This window comes from Hyla sarda, chromosome 7, assembly GCF_029499605.1.
Source record: "Hyla sarda isolate aHylSar1 chromosome 7, aHylSar1.hap1, whole genome shotgun sequence".
In the NCBI taxonomy this organism is placed as follows: Eukaryota; Metazoa; Chordata; class Amphibia; order Anura; family Hylidae; genus Hyla; species Hyla sarda.
Window position 1 is genome coordinate 111,784,671 of NC_079195.1, and position 22,405 is coordinate 111,807,075.

At 46.9% G+C, this 22,405-nt stretch overlaps 1 long non-coding RNA gene across 1 annotated transcript in view; it reads right to left on the minus strand.

Annotated features, from left to right (window-relative positions):
- LOC130282330 (uncharacterized) overlaps nt 1–20,386 on the minus strand; it is a 46,246-nt gene extending 25,860 nt beyond the window's left edge. The window contains exon 1 of the long non-coding RNA XR_008846344.1: nt 20,162–20,386. This is a non-coding gene — a long non-coding RNA (uncharacterized LOC130282330). The remainder of the gene's footprint in view (nt 1–20,161) is intronic.
- Nucleotides 20,387–22,405: the final 2,019 nt, after the last annotated feature.

The following is a 22,405-nucleotide window of genomic DNA, read 5'->3' on the forward strand; positions in this document are numbered from 1 at the left end:
GTGCTCCTGTCCAAGTTGCTGGTGTTGCAGTCCCTCCCTTTCCAACTGGTGGACTCTGCAGCTTTCAGGGAATTGATGGCTTGTGCCGAGCCGAGGTGGAGAGTCCCAAGCCGTCATTTCTTTGCGAAGAAGACAGTACCAGCCCTGCATAAGTTTGTGCAAGAGAAGGTGTGCCAGTCCTTGAGCCTGACGGTGTGTTCAAAAGTGCACGGCAGCGCCGACGTGTGGAGCTGTAGCTACGGGCAGGGACAATACATGTCTTTTAGGGCCCACTGGGTAAATGTTGTTCCTGCACAGCCACAACAGCAACTTGGACAGGTCACACCGCTTCCTCCTCCACACTCTCGCTCCCAGACAGTTGGTCCTTTTACAGTGTGCGCCTTCTCCTCCCCTGTGTCCTCGGCCTCCACTGCACGTCCAAATCTCGGTGGCCCTTCATCGTACCACGTGTGTAGGGCACAGCGGTGTCAAGCCGTCCTTCACACAGGGGAGGAACTGTTAAAGTTCATTAGGGAAGAAATCTGAGTATGGCTTACTCCACGAAATCTGGAAATGGGAACCATGGTGACCGACAAGGAAGTGTGAACCATTCGCCCTGCATGGCACATGTGTTGAATCTGGTTGTCAAGAAGTTCATCAAGTCTTCACCCCATTTGCAAGACGTCCTGACAATGGCAAGGAAACTGTGCATGCACTTCAGCCACTCGTACACCGCCAAGCAGACTTTGCTTGAGCTGCAGCATCAGAACGGTATCCCACAACATAGTCTCATTTGTGACATTGCCACATGTTGGAATTCCACCCTCCATATGTTGGACAGACTATATGAACAAAGAAAAGCCATCACGGATTTTTTGATGATCCAAGCAGATAGGAGTACTCCCCTGTGTAACGTCAATGTGAACGAGTGGCAGCTCAATCGTGACACCTGCCATTTGCTGAGGCCCTTTGAGGAAGCCACATTTTTTGTTAGTCGCTCGAATTACGCCATGAACGACGTAATTCCACGCCTACATTTACTTCAAAAAATGATTGAAAACATGGCTGGTCACGGCAATGGAGACGTTGCGCCTACATCAAAAGGCTACATGAGTCCTGTAGGGGATGAACTGGAGGAGGATGATGAGGGGCAGAGCGGAGCACAGTTTACGGTGGATGAGATAGCTGGTGTTTCTGGTCATTGGACAGGAGTGGAGGAGCAGGAGCAGCCAGGCAGGTAGTCCCAGCGAGTCACTGTCACAAATGGCACGATGCATGCTGAGTTGCTTGCGTAGTGACCCCCGAATTGTCAAAATTCGTCAGCGCGATGACTTCTGGATCTCCACCTTATTAGACCCCTCGCTATCGGCCCAGAATGGGGGCCTTTTTTTACACCCACTGAGAGGGAGGACAAACTGACCTACTTCAGGGAGCTTCTACGTAGTCGGTTGGCCGATGCCTATCGGCCACATGGTCCATCCACTCGCAGGTCTGACTTGGGGGGCCCTCTGCGCCCACCTTCCACTGCCACGGCTGCTGGGGAGGGGAGGGCTGGCAGCAGCAGTACCGGCTCAATCAGCAGCAGCCTGAGTCTACAGTCACTGATGAGTAGCTTCCTTCAGCCGCATAGTGAAGCTACTCATCAGCAGCAGGTGGACATGGAGCAGGACCTGAACCAGCAGGTGGTGGCATACCTCGACATGACCCTGCCAACAACCGTTGAAGATCCGCTGGACTTCTGGGCAGCCAAACTTGATTTATGGCCGCAACTAGTGGCGTTTGCCCTGGAAAAGCTGTCCTGCCCGGCCAGTAGTGTGCCATCAGAGCGGGTGTTTAGTGCGGCCGGGGCCATAGTCACCCCAAGGCGAACTCGTCTGTCCACTAATTATGTGGAGAGACTGACGTTTGTCAAGATGAATCAGGGATGGATCAGCCAGGATTTCCAGCCACCAATGACAGATGGGTCAGAGTAGATTGACCATGCTCCTACAACAACATTTTCTCTATTGTGGTTGGTTATGAAACCCTCTGGGGCAGACCTGGGCATTGTACGGCCCGCTTGCCACATACGGCCCTTTGATTGGCTCTGACTGGCCCGCGCTGATTGGGGGACAACTATGCTGCCTAATCTGTGGGACAACTATGCTCCTAATCTGGGGGACATCTACGCTGCCTAATCTGGGGGACAACTATGCTGCCTAATCTGGGTGACATCTATGCTGCCTAATCTGGGGGACAACTATGCTCCTTATCTTTGGGACAACTGTGCTCCTAATCTGGGGGACAACTAAGCTTCTAATCTGGGGGACATGTATGCTGCCTAATCTGGGTGACATCTATGCTGCCTAATCTGGGGGACAACTATGCTCCTTATCTGGGGGACAACTATGCTCCTAATCTGGGGGACATCTATGCTGCCTACTCCTGGGGACAAGTATGCTCCTAATCTGGGGGACATCTATGCTGCCTAATATGGGTGACATCTATGCTGCCTAATCTGGGGGACATCTATGCTGCCTACTCTGGGGGACAAGTATGATCCTAATCTGGGGGGACATCTATGCTGCCTAATCTGGGTGACATCTATGCTGCCTAATCTGGGGGACAACTATGCTCCTTGTTACGCCAAGCGCTCCAGGTCCCTGCTCCTCCCCGGAGCGCTTGCGACGTTATCCTGTCTGCAGCGCCCCGGTCAGACCCGCTGACCGGGAGCGCTGCACTGTCACTGCCGGCGGGGATGCGATCCGCATAGCGTGACGCGCCCGCCCGCGGGTCGCATCCCAATCCACTCACCTGTCCCGTTCCCCGGCTGTCACGTCCCGGCACGCGCGGCCCCGATCTCTAGGGCGCACGCGCGCCGGCTCTCTGAAATTTAAATGGCCAGTGCACCACTAATTGGTGCCTGGCCCAATCAGTTGTCAATCACTCCCATTCATATAAAAACCCACTTCTCCTTCCTGTCCCTGCCGGATCTTGTTGCCCTAGTGTTTTGTGAAAGTGTTTTGTGTATCCCAAGCCTGTGTATCCAGACCCTTGCCGTTGCCCCTGACTACGATCCTTTGCTACCTGCCCTGACCTTCTGCTACGTCCGACCTTACTCTTGCCTTGTCCCTGTCTACCGCGCCTGTCTCAGCTGTCAGTGGGGTTGAGTCGCTATCGGGTGGAACGATCTGGGGGTTACCTGCCGCTGCAAGTCCATCCCGCTTTGCGGCGGGCTCTGGTGAAAACCAGTAACCAGATTCCGTTCCCCTGGTACGGCCCACGCCATCACCTCACTGACAACAGAGGATCCACCTCCAGTGTCCTCGCTGCTTACCAGTCCAGATCCTGACAGTAGATCCGGCCATGGATCCCGCTGAGGTCCCGCTGCCTAGTGTCGCTGACCTAACCACCATGGTCGCCCAGCAATCACAGCAGATCACGCAACAAGGACAGCAGCTGACTCAACTGACCGTTATGCTGCAACAGCTTCTGCCGCAACTACAGCAATCATCTCCTCCGCCAGATCCTGCATCTCCTCCGCAGCGAGTGGCTGCTCCCAGCTTCCGCCTGTCTCTACCGGACAAGTTTGATGGGGACTCTAAACAGTGCCGTGGATTCCTGTCCCACACCTGGAGATGGTGTCGGACCAATTCGCTACTGAACGGTCTAAGGTGGCTTTCGTGGTCAGTCTCCTGTCTGGAAAGACCTTGTCATGGGCCACACCGCTTTGGGACCGCAATGATCCCGCCACCGCTACTATCCAGTCCTTCTTCTCTGAAGTACGTAGTGTTTTTGAGGAGCCAGCCCGGGCTTCCTCAGCCGAGACTGCTTTGCTGAACCTTGTCCAAGGGAGTTCTTCTGTGGGTGAATACGCCATCCAGTTCCGCACCCTCGCCTCAGAGCTGTCCTGGAATAAGGAGGCCCTCTGCGCGACCTTCAAGAAAGGCATATCCAGTAACACCAAAGATGTCCTGGCCGCACGAGAAATTCCTGCTAGTATGTCAGAACTCATCCATTTGCCCACCCGCATTGACATTCATTTCTCGGAAAGACGCCAGGAACTTCGACAGGAAAAGGATCTTGTTCGCACCAGGCGGTTTTTCTCCCCGGCTCCTCTCTTCCAACGTCCTTTGCAATCTGTTCTTGTGCCTTCCGCCGAGGAGGATCGGTCTCGCCTGACCCTACAAGAGAGGACTCGCCGACGAAATGAGAATTTGTGCCTGTACTGTGCTAATACCGAACATTTCCTAAAAGACTGTCCTATCCGCTCTCCACGTCAGGAGAAACGCACGCACCTACTTCACAAGGGTGAAACGACACTTGGTGTGAATTCAGCCTCTCCACGTCTGACTGTACCTGTGCGGATTTCTCCTTCCGCCAACTCCTCCTTCTCAGCAGTGGCCTTCTTGGATTCAGGTTCTGCAGGAAACTTTATCTTGGCCTCTTTCGTAAATAGGTTCAGTATTCCAGTAACCCGTCTCGTCAAGCCGCATTTTATCTCTTCTGTAAACGGAGAGAAATTGGACTGCACTGTGCGCTACCGCACTAAACCCCTGCCCATGAGCATTGGTCTTCACCATGAAAAAATTTAATTTTTCGTTCTGCCTAACTGCACCTCTGAAGTTCTTCTCGGCCTGCCGTGGCTCCAGCGTCATGCACCTCCCCTCAACTGGACCACCGGGGAGATCAAAAGTTGGGGTCCTTCTTGTCACAAGCGATGTCTCACATCTGCTCCCACTTGTCAAACCCCTGAGGCTTCATCTTTACCGGGCCTTCCCAAGGCTTACCAGGACTATTCAGATGTATTCTGCAAAAAGCAAGCAGAGGTCTTACCTCCACATAGACCTTTTGATTGTCCCATTGACCTTCTTCCTGGTACCACTCCTCCCCGTGGCAGGATTTACCCTCTTTCAGCCCCAGAGACTCAAGCCATGACGGAGAATATCCAGGAGAACCTAAAGAGAGGTTTTATTCGGAAATCCTCATCCCCTGCTGGAGCGGGGTTCTTCTTTGTTTCTAAAAAGGATGGATCCTTACGCCCATGTGTTGACTACCGCGGTTTAAACAAGATTACCATCAAAAACCGCTATCCCCTGCCTTTGATTTCCGTACTCTTTGACCGTCTACGCGGAGCAAATATCTTCACCAAACTGGACTTCAGGGGCGCGTATAATCTTATTCGCATCCGTAAGGTGATGAGTGTAAAACCGCTTTCAATACCAGAGATGGACATTTTGAATATCTAGTTATGCCCTGTGGGCTCTGCAACGCCCCTGCAGTCTTCCAGGACTTTGTTAATGAGATCTTTCGGGACTTATTGTATACCTGTGTTGTGGTCTACTTGGATGACATCTTGATTTTTTCCTCTAACTTAGAGAAACACCGTCGTCATGTCCGTCAAGTGCTCCAAAGACTCCGTGAAAACCACCTTTACGCTAAATTTGAAAAATGTCTCTTCCTTTCCTAGGTTACCTAGTCTCTGGCCAAGGGCTTCAAATGGATCCAGATAAACTGTTGGCGGTTTTGGATTGGCCACGCCCTTCTGGACTCCGCGCTATCCAACGCTTCCTGGGATTCGCCAACTATTATCGACAGTTTATTCCCCATTTCTCCACCATTGTGGCCCCTATTGTGGCTCTGACCAGGAAGAATGCTAATCCTAAGTCGTGGCCTCCACAAGCAGATGAGGCCTTCAATCGCCTCAAAGCTGCCTTCGCCTCTGCACCAGTTCTGTCCAGACCTGATCCGTTAAAACCATTCTTCCTGGAAGCAGACGCTTCCTCAGTCGGAGCCGGAGCCATACTTCTGCAAAAAAACGCTACCGGACGTAACATTACTTGTGGTTTTTTCTCAAAGACTTTCTCTCCGGCAGAAAAGAACTACTCTATTGGAGATCGTGAACTGCTGCCCATCAAGTTAGCACTTGAGGAGTGGAGACATCTATTGGAGGGTTTAAAACACCCCATTGTCATTTATACTGACCGCAAGAATTTGTCTTACCTCCAGTCCGCTCAGCGTCTGAATCCTCGCCAGGCTAGATGGTCGTTGTTTTTTGCCCGCTTCAACTTCGACATACACTTTCATCCCGCTGAAAAGAATGTCAGAGCTGACGCCCTTTCTCGTTCCTCTGATGCCTCTGAGTCTGAAGCCTCTCTGCAGCATATTATACCACCTGAGTGCCTGGTCTCCTCTGCTCCATCCTCACTGGGGCAAACCCCCCCTGGAAAGACTTTTGTTCCTCCACGCCTTCGCCTCAAGATCCTTAAATGGGGGCATTCTTCTCACCTGGCTGGTCATGCTGGCATTAAAAAGTCCATTCAGCTCATCTCCCGTCTGTATTGGTGGCCTACACTAGAGGGTGACGTTACTGATTTTGTTCGGGCCTGTACTGTTTGTGCCCGGGATAAAATCCCTCGCCAGAAGCCTGCTGGACTCCTCCTTCCTTTGCCTGTCCCTGAGCAACTATGGTCCCAAATTGCCATGGATTTCATTACAGATCTTCCCGTATCCCATGGCAACACCGTCATCTGGGTGGTCATTGATCGTTTTTCCAAAATGGCTCACTTCATTCCGCTTCCAGGCCTTCCTTCTGCGCCACAGTTGGCGAAGCAATTTTTTCTGCAAATTTTTCGTCTTCACGGGCTTCCCACGCATATTGTTTTGGATAGAGGCGTTCAATTTGTGTCAAAATTTTGGAGAGCTCTCTGTAATCAATTAAAGATCAAATTAAATTTCTCGTCCTCCTATCACCCCCAATCCAATGGACAAGTGGAAAGAGTAAACCAGATTCTTGGTGACTACTTGCAACATTTTGTCTCCTCCCGCCAAGATGATTGGGTCGACCTTCTGTCCTGGCTGAATTCTCGTACAATTTCAAAAATTCTGAATCCTCCGCCAAATCCCCATTCTTTGTGGTGTACGGCCGTCACCCTCTGCCCCCCCTCTCCATTCCCCATTCTTCTGGAGTTCCTGCCGTGGATGAAGTAACCCGGGACTTCTCCGTTATCTGGAAGGAGACTCAAAAGTCGCTCCTACTGGCCTCGTCTCGTATGAAGAGACATGCAGATAAAAAGAGAAGAACTCCTCCTGTCTTCGCTTCTGGTGACAAAGTGTGGCTCTCTGCCAAATATATCCTGTTTTGTGTTCCTAGCTACAAGCTGGGTCCACGTTACCTTGGACCATTTAACCCCTTAAGGACTCAGGATTTTTCAGTTTTTGCACTTTCGTTTTTTCCTCCTTACCTTTTAAAAATCATAACCCTTTCAATTTTCCACCTAAAAATCCATATTATGGTTTATTTTTTGCGTCGCCAATTCTACTTTGCAGTGACATTAGTCATTTTAACCAAAAATGCACGGCGAAACGGAAAAAAAGTCATTGTGCGACAAAATCGAAGAAAAAACGCCATTTTGTAACTTTTGGGGGCTTCCGTTTCTACGCAGTGCATATTTCGGTAAAAATTACACCTTATCATTATTCTGTAGGTCCATACGGTTAAAATAATACCCTACTTATATAGGTTTGATTTTGTCGCACTACTGGAAAAAATCATAACTACATGCAGGAAAATTTATACGTTTAAAAATGTCATCTTCTGACCCCTATAACTTTTTTATTTTTCCACATATAGGGCGGTATGAGGACTCATTTTTTGCGCCGTGATCTGAAGTTTTTATCGGTATGATTTTTGTTTTGATCTGACTTTTTGATCACCTTTTATTCATTTTTTAATGGTATAAAAAGTGACAAAAATGCGCTTTTTTTTACTTTGGAATTTTTTTGCGTGTACGCCATTGACCGTGTGGTTTAATTAATGATATATTTTTATAGTTTGGACATTTACCACATATGCTTATTTTTTTTTTTTTACACTGTTTTATTTTTTTTATGGGAAAAGGGGGGTGATTCAAACTTTTATTAGGGAAGGGGTTAAATGACCTTTATTAACACTTTTTTTTTACTTTTTTTTGCAGTGTTATAGGTCCCATAGGGACCTATAACACTGTACACACTGATCTCTCATGCTGATCACAGGCGTGTATTAACACGCCTGTGATCAGTGTTATCGGCGCTTGACTGCTCCTGCCTGGATCTCAGGCACGGAACAGTCATTCGCCGATCGGACACCGAGGAGGCAGGTAAGGGCCCTCCCGGTGTCCTGTAAGCTGTTCGGGACGCCGCGATTTCACCGCGGCGGTCCCGAACAGCCCGACTTAGCAGCCGGGTCACTTTCACTTTCACTTCTAAACGATTAATACCGCACATCGCTGCGATCGGCGATGTGTGGTATTAGCCGCGGGTCCTGGCCGTTGATAAGCGCCGGGACCGACGCGATATGATGCGGGATCACGGCGCGATCCCGCTTCATATCGCGGGAGTCGGCGCAGGACGTAAATATATGTCCTGCGTCGTTAAGGGGTTAAAGTCAAAAGTCAAATCAACTCTGTCTCCTACAAGCTTCATCTTCCTCCTTCTCTTCGTATTCCTAACTCCTTTCATGTTTCCCTTCTCAAACCTCTCATTCTTAACCGCTTTTCCCCCAAGGTCACCGTTCCTGCTCCTGTCTCTGGCTCCTCTGATGTCTTCGCGGTTAAAGAAATCCTCGCCTCCAAGTCTGTCAGAGGTAAAAAAAAAATTCTTGTTGACCGAAGAGAGGTCTTGGGAGCCCGAGGACAACATCCTCGACAAGGAGCTCATTCATAGGATCCTGGGCTCCAAAAAGAGGGGGAGACCAAAGATGGGGGTACTGTTACGCCGAGCGCTCCGGGTCCCTGCTCCTCCCCGGAGCGCTCGCGGCATTCTCCTGTCTGCAGCACCCCGGTCAGGCCCGCTTACCGGGAGCGCTGCACTGTCACTGCCTCTGGGGATGCGATCCGCATAGCGGGACGCGCCCGCCCGCGGGTCGCATCCCAATTCACTCACCTGTCCAGTTCCCCAGCTGTCACGTCCCGGCGCACGCGGCCCCGGTCTCTAGGGCGCGCGCGCCAGCTCTCTGAAATTTAAAGGGCCAGTGCACCACTAATTGGTGCCTGGCCCAATCAGTTGTCAATCACTCCCATTCATATAAAAACCCACTTCCCCTTCCTGTCCCTGCCGGATCTTGTTGCCCTAGTGCCCTGAGAAAGTGTTTTTTGTATCCCAAGCCTGTGTATCCAGACCCTTGCAGTTGCCCCTGACTACAAACCTTTGCTGCTTGCCCTGATCTTCTGCTACGTCCGACCTAGCTCTTGCCTTGTCCCTGTGTACTGCGCCTGTCTCAGCTGTCAGTGGGGTTGAGTCGCTATCGGCTGGAACGACCTGGGGGTTACCTGCCGCTGCAAGTCCATCCCGCTTTGCGGCGGGCTTTGGTGAAAACCAGTAACCACTTAGATTCCGTTCCCCTAATACAGCCCACGCCATCACCTCACTGACACAGAGGATCCACCTCCAGTTTCCTCGTTGCTTACCAGTCCGGATCCTGACACTTCTTATCTGGGGGACAACGATGCTCCTAATCTGGGGGATATCTATGCTGCCTAATCTGGGTGACATCTTCTGGCCTTGGGCCTATAATTTTTTGAAGTTTAGCAGTAGCTAAATACATGCTTAATGCAAATGTAAACATTGATCTTTAAATGTAAGGGGTTATGAAAACCTCTAGGGTACTGTGAATGCATGCTCCAGACTCATTCTGTGTCTTTCAGGAACTACTTGCCACCCTGGTGCCTCTGGCCTTGGGCCTTAAATTTTTGGATGTTTAGCAGTAGCTAAATACATGCTTAATGCAAATTTCAACAATGATCGTTAAATTCTCGGCGCTCTGCCAGGGCCTTCTCCTACCCCGCCTGGGCCGATCCGAGGACCTCACTAACCAACTCACTAACTAAATCCAATCGCTTATAGCGACGGGCGGTGTGTACAAAGGGCAGGGACTTAATCAACGCCAGCTTATGACCCTCACTTACTGGTAATTCCTTGTTTTAAGGTTAAATAATTGCAATCCCAGATCCCTATCACGAACTGGTTTCAGCGTGCAACACGCACCTGTCCTTGAAAGATAGAGACACACTAATCTGTTCAGTGGAGCGCTAGTGCAGCCCAGGACATCTGAGGCCATAACACACCTGTTATTGCTCGATCTCATGAGAAGGGGGGTTCATCAACGGGAGAAGAGAGTTGCAGGTTGCCCTTGAGTCAGCAAGGCGGTAGCACGGTTGGCAGTCAGCGTGGTGTGGCAGTAGTAGAAATTCTGGAGCCAAGCGTGCCTGGGGGAGACAACCTGCTTTGCGGCAGCTTACCTTTCCGGGAGTTAGCGGGTTACCCGCACCGGTCGATGAAAGATGGAGACATGCTAATCCGTTCAGTGGAGCGCGCCTGCGGCCCTGGAAATCTGAGGGCATAACACACCTGGTATTGCTCGATCTCGAAATTGATCGTGCAAAGGTAGGGGGTTATTAAAGCCTCTTGGGTATTGCTGAGGCCTACTCCTGACTGCTCCTGGTGCAATGTATGGGGTAATTAAACACTCTTGGGTAGTGTTTTTTTTATTTTATTTACTGATAATTTTATCAGTAATAAAATTGAATTTTCCAGAATGCTAATCGTTACACAACGGAACACTTGTTGCGTGTGATTTTTTAACGAAAATAAAAAAAATAAAAAAAATACGGACAGGGATTAACTCTGCTTCATCATTTTGGGCGAAAAAATCCTTTGGTGATCTGATCTTTTGGAGACAGATGCGCTTACATACATATTGAATTAGTTTTTGTAAAAAAAATTTCAAACATTGTGTGGTTTATTATTTTTGAGAAGAATGTCTTTGGGTGGTCCACCGTCCTGCATTATAGAGTCTTGTGAACTGTTGGATATGCGCTTGTTCTTACACACAGGTATTTCTTTAAAAAAATTCTAAAATGTTGTTGTTTTTTGGAGGGGATTGTGAAGCCCGGGTGTGTACTCGTGCATCAGCCAACTCCAGGCTGTGTCCTTCAGGCAATATATGGGTTCCTGATGCCGCAGAGGTGGGGCCTGGGTCTGGAAATTTCAAATTTTTGGATAGCGGGTGCTACCTATGAGAAATCTTTGTCAAAAATGTCTTATATTGTGTTGTTTTTTTGGGGGGGATTGTGAAGCCCTGGTGTGTACTGGTGCATCGGCCAACTCCAGGCTGTGTCCTTCAGGCAATATATGGGTTACTGATGCCGCAGAGGTGGTGCCTGGGTCTGTTAATTTCAAATTTTTGGATAGCGGGTGCTACCAATGAGAAATCTTTGTCAAAAACTTCTCATATTGTGTTGTTTTTTGGGGGGGAATGTGAAGCCCTGGTGTGTAGTGTACTAGTGCATCAGCCAACTCCACGCTGTGCCATTCAGCCACTAAATGGTCTCCTCTTGCTGCCAACATGTCCACGCTGTGTCATTCAGCCACTATATGGTGTCCTCATTCTGCCAACACCTCCCCGCTGTGCCATTCAGCCACTATATGGTGTCCTGATGCTGCCAACACCTCCACGCTGTGCCATTCATCCACTATATGGTGTCCTCATGCTGCCAACACCTCCACGCTATATCATTCAATCACTATATGGTCTCCTGACACTGATGCCACCACCAGTCTCTGTCATTGTGCTGCTGTGCGGCAGTGATTCTAAGAGCGATGCCGGTAATCTGCATGCTATTCTGAATAACAGTATTATTTCACTACCCCAGCACACTCCATATGCGTTTTAGGACACAGCAAAGTATTCTATACCCCTATAGAGGCTGTACGTAGGCTAGAAATAGGCTTTTTTAATATCGATTCGCCGCGAACAAATTCGGATCGAAACAAACTTTTCGGGAAAATTCGGCAAATCGGCCGAATCAAATTTTTGAAAAGTTCGCTCATCTCTAATTATATTTAATAGATCTAGTCCTCATTTGCAAGTCTAGAACTCAGATCTATTCTGATTAATATTTTGGATTTTTTTCTTACTTCTGCTGTGTCACCTTGTCCTCATCCTCATCTCCTCCTATTTGTGCGCTTCCTCTTTTTAACTCCTTGGGGACGGAGCCCATTATAACCCTAGGGACGGGAGCATTTTTTGCAATTCTGACCACTGTCACTTTAAGCATTAATAACTCTGGGATGCTTTTACTTTTCATTCTGATTCCGAGATTATTTTTTCGTGACATATTCTACTTCATGTTAGTGGTAAATTTTTGTCGATACTTGCATCATTTCTTGGTGAAAAATTCCCAAATTTGATGAAAAAATAGAAAATTTAGCATTTTTCTAACTTTGAAGCTCTCTGCTTGTAAGGAAAACAGACATTCCAAATAAATGATATATTGATTCACAAATACTATATGTCTACTTTATGTTTGCATCATAAAGTTGACATGTTTTTACTTTTGGAAGACATCAGAGGGCTTCAAAGTTCAGCAGCAATTTTCCAATTTTTCACAAAATTTTCTAAATCGGAATTTTTCAGGGACCAGTTCAGTTTTGAAATAGATTTGAAGGGCTTTCATATTAGAAATACCCCATAAATTACCCCATTATAATAACTGCTCCCCTCAAAGTATTCAAAATGACATTCAGAAAGTTTGTTAACCCTTTAGGTGTTTCACAGGAATAGCAGCAAAGTGAAGGAGAAGATTCAAAATCTAAATTGTTTACACTCGCATGTTCTTGTAGACCCAGTTTTTGATTTTTACAAGGGGTAATAGGAGAAAAAGCCCCCAAAATTTGTAACCCAATTTCTCTCGAGTAAGGAAATACCTCATATGTGTATGTCAAGTGTTCGGAGGGCGCAGTAGAGGGCACAGAAGGGAAGGAGCAACAATGGGATTTTGGAGAGTGAATTTTTCTGAAATGGTTTTTGAGGGGCATGTCACATTTAGGAAGCCCCTATGGTGCCAGAACAGCAAAAAAAAAAAAAACACATGGCATACTATTTTGGAAACTACACCCCTCAAGGCACTTAACAAGGGATCCAGTGAGCCTTAACATCCCATAGGTGTTTGACGACTTTTCGTTAAATTGTAAATGAAAAAAATTAATTTTTTCACTAAAGTGCAGTTTTTTTCCCCAAACACTGAAATGCTGGTGTTACCCAAAACTTTTCATTTTCACAAGGAGTAATAGGAGAAATTGCCCCACAAAATTTTTAACCCCATTTCTCTCGAGTAAGGAAATACCTGATATGTGTATGTAAAGTGATCTGTGAGTGCACTAGAGGGCTCAGAAGGGAAGGAGCAACATTGGGCTTTTGGACAGCAAATTTTGCTGAAATGGTTTTTGGGGGCATGTCGCATTTAGGAAGCCCCTATGGTGCCAGATCAGTAAAAAAAAAAAACACATGGCATACTATTTTGGAAACTACACCCCTCACAGAACTTAATAAGGGGTGCAGTGAGCATTTATACCCCACTGGCATTTGACAGATCTTTGGAACAGTGGGCTGTGCAAATGAAAAATTACATTTTTCATTTTTACAGATGACTGTTCAAAAAATCTGTCAGACACCTGTGGGGCGTAAATGCTCACTGTACCCCTTGTTACATTCCGTGAGGGGTGTAGTTTCCAAAATGGGGTCACATGTGGAGGGGGTCCACTGTTCTGGCACCATGGGGGCTTTGTAAACACACATAGCCTTCAATTCCAGCCTAATTCTCTCCCAAAAAGCCCAATGGCGCTCCTTCTCTTCTGAGCATTGTAGTTCACCCACAGAGCACTTTACTTCCACATATGGGGTATTTATATACTAAGAAGAAATGGGGTTACAAATTTTGGGGGGCTTTTTTCCTATTACCCCTTGTGAAAAAGAAAAATTTGGGGTAACGCCAGCATTTCAGGGGAAATTTTTTTATTTTATTTTCATGTCCAACTTTAACGAAAATTTGTCAATGAACTGAAGGGTGTTAAGGCTCACTATACCCCTTGTTACGTTCCGTGAGGGGTCTAGTTTCCAAAATGGGGTCACATGTGTGTGTTTTTTTTGTGTTCATGTCAGAACTGCTGTAACCGATCAGCCACCCCTGTGCAAATCACCAATTTAGGCCTCAAATGTACATGATGCTCTCTCACTTCTGAGCCATGTAGTTCGTCCGTTGAGCATTTTACGTACACATATGGGGTATTTCCGTACTCAGAAGAAATTGTGCTACAAATTTTATTTACACTAACATGCTGGTGTAGCCCCCAACTTTACCTTTTCACAGGGTACATTCACACAGGCGGGGGTCCATAGTAAGTTTTCCGATGGGAGTTTGAGCTGTGGCGGAAAATTTGCCGCAGCTCAAACTTGTAGAAGGAAACCCACTGTAAACCTGCAAGTGTGAATGAACCCTGTACATCCACATGGGGGGGGGGGCACCCCAAACCTTCAGCTGTGGCAAAATGACAACTCCCAGAATGAACTGACAGACCGTACATGCTGGGAGTTGTAGTTTTATAACAGCTGTAGGCATACTGGTGGGGAACCACTGAGTTAGAAAACAGACTATAGCTCAGTGATTCCAACCAATGTGCCTCTAGCTGTTGTAAGACTACAACTCCCAGCATGTATGGTCTGTCAGTGCATTCTGGGAGTTGTAGTTTTGCAACAGCTGGAGGCACACGAGTTGGAATCACTGAGTTACAAAACAGACTCTAGCTCAGTGTTTCCCAACCAGTGTAACTACAGCTGTTGCAAAACTACAATTCCCAGCATGGCCAGACAGTCAGGGATGCTGGGCGTGTAGTTCTGCAATATCTGGCCCTTCAGATGTTGCAGAACTACAACTCCCAGCATGCCTGGACAGTCTGGGCATGCTAGGAGTTGTAGTTATGCAACATCTGGAGGGCTACAGTTTAGAGACCACTGTATAGTGGTCTCCAAACTGTGCCACTTCAGATGTTGCAAAACTACAACTCCCAGCATTCCCAGACAGTCAGTGCATGCTGAAAGTTGTAGTTTTGCAACATCTGGAGGACCACAGTTTAGAGACCACTACACAGTGGTCTCCAAACTGTGACCCTCCAGATGTTGCAAAACTACAACTCCCAGCATGCCCAGACAGCCTTTGGCGGTCTGGGCATGCTGGGAGTTGTAGTTTTGCAGCTTTTAGAAGGCCAGAGAAGACCACTTACCGCAATCTTCACTGCAGCCTTCTCCGCCGCACTTTCCGGCCGCCGCTCCTCCTGCTACCGCCGCTGCAGACTGTCCAGGCATGCTGGGAGTTGCAGTTCTGCAACATATGAAGGGCCAGATATTGCAGAACTACATGCCCAGCATCCCTGACTGTCTGGCCATGCTAGGAATTGTAGTTTTGCAACATCTGGAGGGCTACAGTTTAGAGACCCCAGTATAGTGGTCTCCAAACTGTGCCACTTCAGATGTTGCAAAACTACAACTCCCAGCATGCTCAGACAGTCAGTACATGCTGAAAGTTGTAGTTTTGCAACATCTGGAGGACCACAGTTTAGAGACCACTACACAGTGGTCTCCAAACTGTGACCCTCCAGATGTTGCAAAACTACAACTCCCAGCATGCCCAGACAGCCTTTGGCGGTCTGGGCATGCTGGGAGTTGTAGTTTTGCAGCTTTTAGAAGGCCAGAGAAGACCACTTACCGCAATCTTCACTGCAGCCTTCTCCGCCGCACTTTCCGGCCGCCGCTCCTCCTGCTACCGCCGCTGCTCCGGGATGCCGCCTCCGCCGCCTCCGCCGGTCCTGGTAAGTCGGGCCATGTTCCCGCCTCACAGCTCTGATCATTCTTATTTTCCGGGCGACCCGATTAGCCCGGATCGCGGGCAAATCACTGGTCAGAATTGACCAACGATTTGCCAAGATCGCTGACCAGAGGGCGTGTGTATGTTTAAAATCATCCTCTCACCCCCTGTAACTAGTATCTACTCGCTATAGAGGTTGCAGAGGTTGCCATTGCAACCGGACCCCATAGCACGGGGGGCCCCCCTGCCACTCACTATACTAACGCCGCAGGTCGGGCCCTCAGGCACAGCCCGAGGTCCCGGGCCTGAATGGGAGGCTTGTCACTGCCAGCACAAGGCCCGGTGCTAGCCTGAAATCCCACCCCCCAGAGCTAGCCTGAAATTCCACCCCCCAGAGCTAGCATGAAATCCCACCCCCCAGAGCAAGCCTGAAATCCCACCACCAGCACATGCAGGCATGCACCGTCAGCTCCCTCGCCGCCAGCGCAGCGCTATCTCCACAGAGACCCAATCACAGGCCTGACAGCAGGCCTCAGCGCTGATCTTCATGGCGGCGGCCACAGGTAAGGAGGCGGTGGAGCGGCGGCGAATAGGTGACTTTGTGGTCCGGAGGTGTGGGGGGTTGATGACGTGGAGGCGTAATAGAATTTGTGGTTCGGAGCAGTGGGGGGAGTGCTAGTGGAGGCTGAGTGTTATTGAAACTGTGGTCCAGCCATCCTAAGTAATAAATAATGGTATCTGATTTTTCATGAGGTGATCATGATGTATGAATGATGTGTGTGTATATACTGTATGTATGATGTATAAATGGTGTGTGTATGTACTGTATGATGTATGAATGATGTGTGTGTATGTACAGTATGTATGATGTAGGAATGGTATGAATGATGTGTATGTATGTACTGTATGTATGATGTAGGAATGGTTTGTGTATGTACTTTATGTATGATGTAGGAATGGTATGTGTGTGTGTGTATGTACTGTATGTATGATGTAAGAATGGTATGTGTGTGTGTGTGTGTGTGCTATATGTAATATTGTGGGAATGGTGTGTGGGTGTGTGTACTGTATGTATGATGTAGAAATGGTGTGTGGGTGTGTGTACTGTATGTATGATGTAGAAATGGTGTGTGGGTGTGTGTACTGTATGTATGATGTAGAAATGGTGTGGGTGTGTGTACTGTATGTATGATGTAGAAATGGTGTTTGTGTGTACTGTATGTATGATGTAGGAATGGTGTGTGTGTGTACTGTATGTATGATGTAGGAATGGTGTGTGTGTGTGTACTGTATGTATGATGTAGGAATGGTGGGTGTGTACTGTATGTATGATGTATGAATGATGTGTGTGTGCTGTATGTATGATGTATAAATGATGTGTGTGTACTGTATGTATGATGTAGGAATGGTATGAATGATGTGTGTGTATGTACTGTATGTATGATGTAAAAATGGTATGTGTGTGTGTGTGTGTGTGTACTGTATGTATGATGTAGGAATGGTATGTGTGTGTATGTACTGTATGTATGATGTAGGAATAGTGTGGGGGTGTGTATGTGTGTACTGTATGTATGATGTAGGAATGGTGTGTGTGTGTACTGTATGTATGATGTTGGAATGATGTGTGTTTGTACTGTATGTATGATGTATGAATGATGTGTGTGTTTGTGTGTACTGTATGTATGATGTATGAATGATGTATGAATGATGTGTATGTACTGTACGTATGATGTGTGGAGATGTATTATGCGGGGATGGGGGGAGATCTGGAGGCGGCGGGTGTATGTATGATATGTGTATGCATAATGTGTGTATGATGTGTATGTATGTATTATGCATGTGTGTAGGGGCGGAGGCGATGTGTGTATGTATGATGTGTGTATGTACTGTATGTATGAATGATGTATGTATGTACTGTATGTGGCAGCATTATATTCAGGGGGTACAGTAGGAGGCAGTATTATATTCAGGGGTACAGTGAGTGGTAGTATTTTATTCAGGGAGTACAGTCAGAGGCAGTATTATATTTAGGAGGTAAAGTAGGTGGCAGTATTATATTCAGGGGGAACAGTAGGAGGCAGTATTCAGGGGGTACAGTGGGTGACAGTATTATATTCAGGGGATACAGTGTGTGGAAGTATTCTTTTCAGGGAGTACAGTAGGTGACAATATTATATTCAGGCGGTACAGTAGGAGGCAGTATTTTATTCAAGGGGTACAGTAGGTGGCAGTATGATATTCAGGGGGTACAATAATAATAATGATTATTGTCTTCATACAGAGGATGAGGATCTACTGACAAAGTGAGGAGCCTATGATGTCCGGGTGTCAGACTCTGCAGAGAAGATGGAGCTGGAAGACGTCCTGACGTCTGGACCAGATGAAGAATAAAAAAAAAGACAACAGAGAAGACGTCACTCAGGTCAGTGATATCATTGTGTATTCTCCTGACTGTGTCCGATCAGTGCTGTAGTCACTGTTATCTTTGCGCAGCTGAGTATGGGGTCGTCCGGAATTGGGGAAGTGGGTCGTCAGGTGGTAGAGGGGCCCAGGGCAATTTTTCGCACCGGGGCCCTGAGGTTTCTAGCTACACCCCTGCCTATAACTCTTATTTTTCTGTATATAGGGATATATGAGGCAATGATCTGTAGTTTTTTTCAGTACCAATCTTGTTCAGATTGGACTTTTTGATCATTTTTTTAAATTAATTTTTATATATGAAGTGACCAAAACTCAGCAATTCTGGACAAATGATTGATGTCATTCCAAAGCAAAATTGGTGGCAAAAAATACAAGCCCTCATATAGTTCTGTAGGATTTTTAAAAGATGAGGAGGAAAAAAAACTGTGCAAAAGTGCAAAAATGAAAAAGCCCTGAGTCCTATATTAAAGTTTTCTCACCATTTTAAGTCCCTATAGGGGACTGTCACATGAGACCTTTTGTTTGCAAACACTGAACAATGCTATACTATAGCAGAGCATTGATCAGTGTTATTGGTGTTCTATTTATACAGGCTGCCTATATTCTTGGAGCGCCAATCTGACGGCACTGAGCCAGGTAGGGCCCCTTCAGCCTTCCTCTCAGCTGATTGAGACTCTGTGATTTTGCCACTGTGGTCCTAATCAGCTTCCCTAACTGACTAGCACAGGGTGGTTTTAGGCTAAACCACGCCCTCATGTTATGAATACAAGGGGTTATTGCCATCTGCCCCTATGGTAACAACATGTGCCCTCATCACACCCCGCTACCACAGTTGAAAAGGGTGTCTCCAGCTGTTGCAAAACTACAACTTCCAGCATGCTGGAGTCGCCCTGGATAGGAAACATTGATCTATGTCCAATATCTATTCCCTATCTATCTATCTATCTATCTCAGTGTTTCCCAACTAGGGTGCCTCCAGCGGTTGCAAAACTACAACTCCCAGCCTGGGAGTCGTAATTTTGCAACAGCTGGAGGCAACCTGTTCAGGAAACACTGATCTATGCCCTAAATAGATAGATAGATAGATAGATAGATAGATAGATAGATAGATAGATAGAAAAGAAGGTAGAAGCACACCATAAGAGAAATAGTAAGTGGGTGCAAATCAGCTCCAAATTCACATAGAAGAAAAAGGCTGCTTGCTAGAAGCTGAAACATTGCCTTGTACTTGTGATGGAAAAAACACTACCCACAATTTTCCACTACCCTTCGAGTGCTGCAGTGATCTTTTTCTTCATCTATCTATCTATCTATCTATCTATCTATCTATCTCAGTGATAGAAATAAGATTACTAATCCTCCATGTACCCGCATTGTTTTGATAACTGTTGCCCTTGGTTACGTCCCACTATGGCGGGGGTAACACATGATCAGTTCACCTGCAGTCTCCTAAAGGTAATGGCAGTTTGTCTCCACTGAGCTTATAAGTAAGGGGGATTGTGGGAAAGTGTGTGCTCTGTTGCCTGGCAACAGTAGGGTTAGAGCTCAGAGAGGAAACTACTTGATCAAATCCATGGGGGAGAAGAACTCTACAGGGATATAAGTTATTTTCCTTAAAAACAGCACATTTGTTCCCCTTTCCATATATGTATGGGGCACACATTTGATTTTACCAAATTTGCTCTCTGGGACAATCCTGTTAAAGAGAATTCAATGTATGCATTTCTTTTTATGATTCAGTATTAATAGTCATACATGAAATCCAGCATTATAATAGTGAAATATACATTCAGCCTAAATTCTTATTTTAGGTTATAACAGGAGGTCATATTAAAGGTCAGAGAACTCATATTACTTCCCTGTCACCCCCCATTAGACTTAATATACCCATACAGTACTTACACCCCAACTTTTTGTGTAATAAAATTGAATAAACAATATATACTTGGTCATTTGGGAACATCAGCAAAGTGTCTAGTTAAATAATTAGATTTAATACAATTAACATTATGATTTTGACACATTATATTCATTAGATCTAGTCATCATTTGCAAGTCTAGAATTCTAGATGTATTCTGAGCAATATTTAGGATTTCTGTACCTCTCCTGTGTCATCTTGTCCTTTTCCTCATCTCCTGCTCTTTATGTGCACTCCCTCTGATAGCTTAGGCCTGGACTGTACTAGTGGCTGGTACAGATAGCTCCATACACTTGATGATGTCACATGTGTGATGTCATAAGGGAAGATTAACAAAGAAAGCCAGTAAGGCCACTGTATGATTTTATATTGTTAATTTCAATGGGATCTGTTAGGCTTCCATTGTGATATCTAACATTTTACAAGACAAAATATTAACCTGTTGGGGACGGTGGGCGTACAGGTACGCCCTTGCATCATGATACTTAACGATGATAGGGCATACTTGTACACCCTCCGTATTTCCGATCCCTGCTGCTCACTGGCCAGTGATCAGAACGGGACTACTGCTATCTATCAGCAGCCATCCCGGCACATCGCCTAGGGGGATCCTGAGACCATGAGCGTCGTGATTCGCCGGTCAATTTTGACCGGCAAATCATGTTTTTTCCAGGCTAATCGGGTCTCTGGTGACCTGATGGCCCAGAAAATAAGGGTGATCGGGGTGCCACCTCCTCCTATCTCCTACCATTGGTCAGTCAGGACTGATCGACCAATGGCAGGAGGGGGTGGGAGGGAATAAAGTTCAGATCCCCCGCTCTGCCTGCCCATGGAAGTCCAGGTAGTTCTGTAAGATCTGGCCCTTCAGATGTTGCAGAACTACAACTCCCAGCATGCCTGGACAGTCCTGGCATGCTGGGAGTTGTAGTTTTGCAACATCTGGAGGGGCAGAGTTTGGAGACCACTCTACAGTGGTCTCTAAACTATAGACCTCCAGATGTTGCAAAGCTACAATTCCCAGCATGCCCAGACATGCTGGGCATTGTAATTCTGCAACATCTGGCCCTTCAGATGTTGCCAATCTACAACTCCCATCATGCCTGGACAGTCTGGGTACGATTTTTTTTTTTTACATTAACATGCTGGTGTTCTCCTATACTTTTTATTTTCACAAGGATGTAAAAGGAGAAAAAGACCCCCAAAATTTGTAAAACAATTTCTCGATAGTACGGAAATACCCCATATGTGGACGCAAAGCGATCTGTGGGCGCACGACATGGCTAAAGAGTGAGAGAGCACATGTACAATTGAAGCCTAAATTGGTGATTTGCACAGGGGTGGCTTCTGACATAAACGTTAAAAAAACACACCACATGTTATCCCTTTTTGGAAACTACACCCCTTAAGGAACGTAACAAGGGGTGCAGTGAGAATTTACACCCCACAGGTGTCTAAAAGATTTTTGGAACAGTGGTCCGTGAAAATTTTAAATTTAATTTTTTTGCACAGGCCATTGTTCCCAAAATCTGTGCCAGTGGGGTGTAAATGCTCAATGCACCCCTTGCTACATTTCTTGAGGGGCGTAGTTTCCAAAATGGGGTTACTTGTGGGGGGGGGGGGGGGTTTCCGCTGTTCTGGCACCATTGGGGCTGTGTAGAGGTGACATGGCCCCCCGACTTCGATTCCAGCCAAATCCTCTCTCCAAAATCCCAAAGTTCCTCCTTCCCTCCTAAGCCCTCTGTTGCGCTCGCACAACACTTTACATCCACATATGGGGCATTTCCAGAATCGAGAGAAATTTGGTGTGCTTTTGTGTGCTTTTTCTCTATTAACCCCTTGTAAAAATGAATAATTAGGGGTTGCACCAGCATTTTTTTTTATTTTTTTTATTAAAAATGTTTTAGTAAACAATAAACAAAACAAGACAGAAAGTCATAAGGATGAATGGATAAACTCGAAAACATAGTATCCCTCAGAACAGAGCAGGAATCCCCCGACCAGGTACATACATCTTCCCATGGACCACATATCTCCCGCCCTAACAGGGCCAGATTAAGGCTGCCTGGAAGACGGAGCACTTTACTATGATGCCCCCCCCCCGACAGTTCCCCCACTTTAGGTGCAGTATAGTTCCCCCACATTAGGTTGTAGTTCCCCCAGATTAGGTGCAGTACAAGTCCCCGCACATTAGGTTGGCAGTACAATTCCCCCCCACATTAGGTTGGCAGTACACGTCCCCGCACATTAGGTTGGAAGTACAAGTCCCCGAACATTAGGTTGGCAGTACAAGTCCCTGCACATTAGTTGTGCAGTGCAGTTCCCCCACATTAGGTGTGCAGTACAGACCCCCACATTAGGTGTGCAGTACTGTTCCCCCACATTAGGTGCAGTACAGTTCCCCACATTAGGTGCAGTACAGTTCCCCCA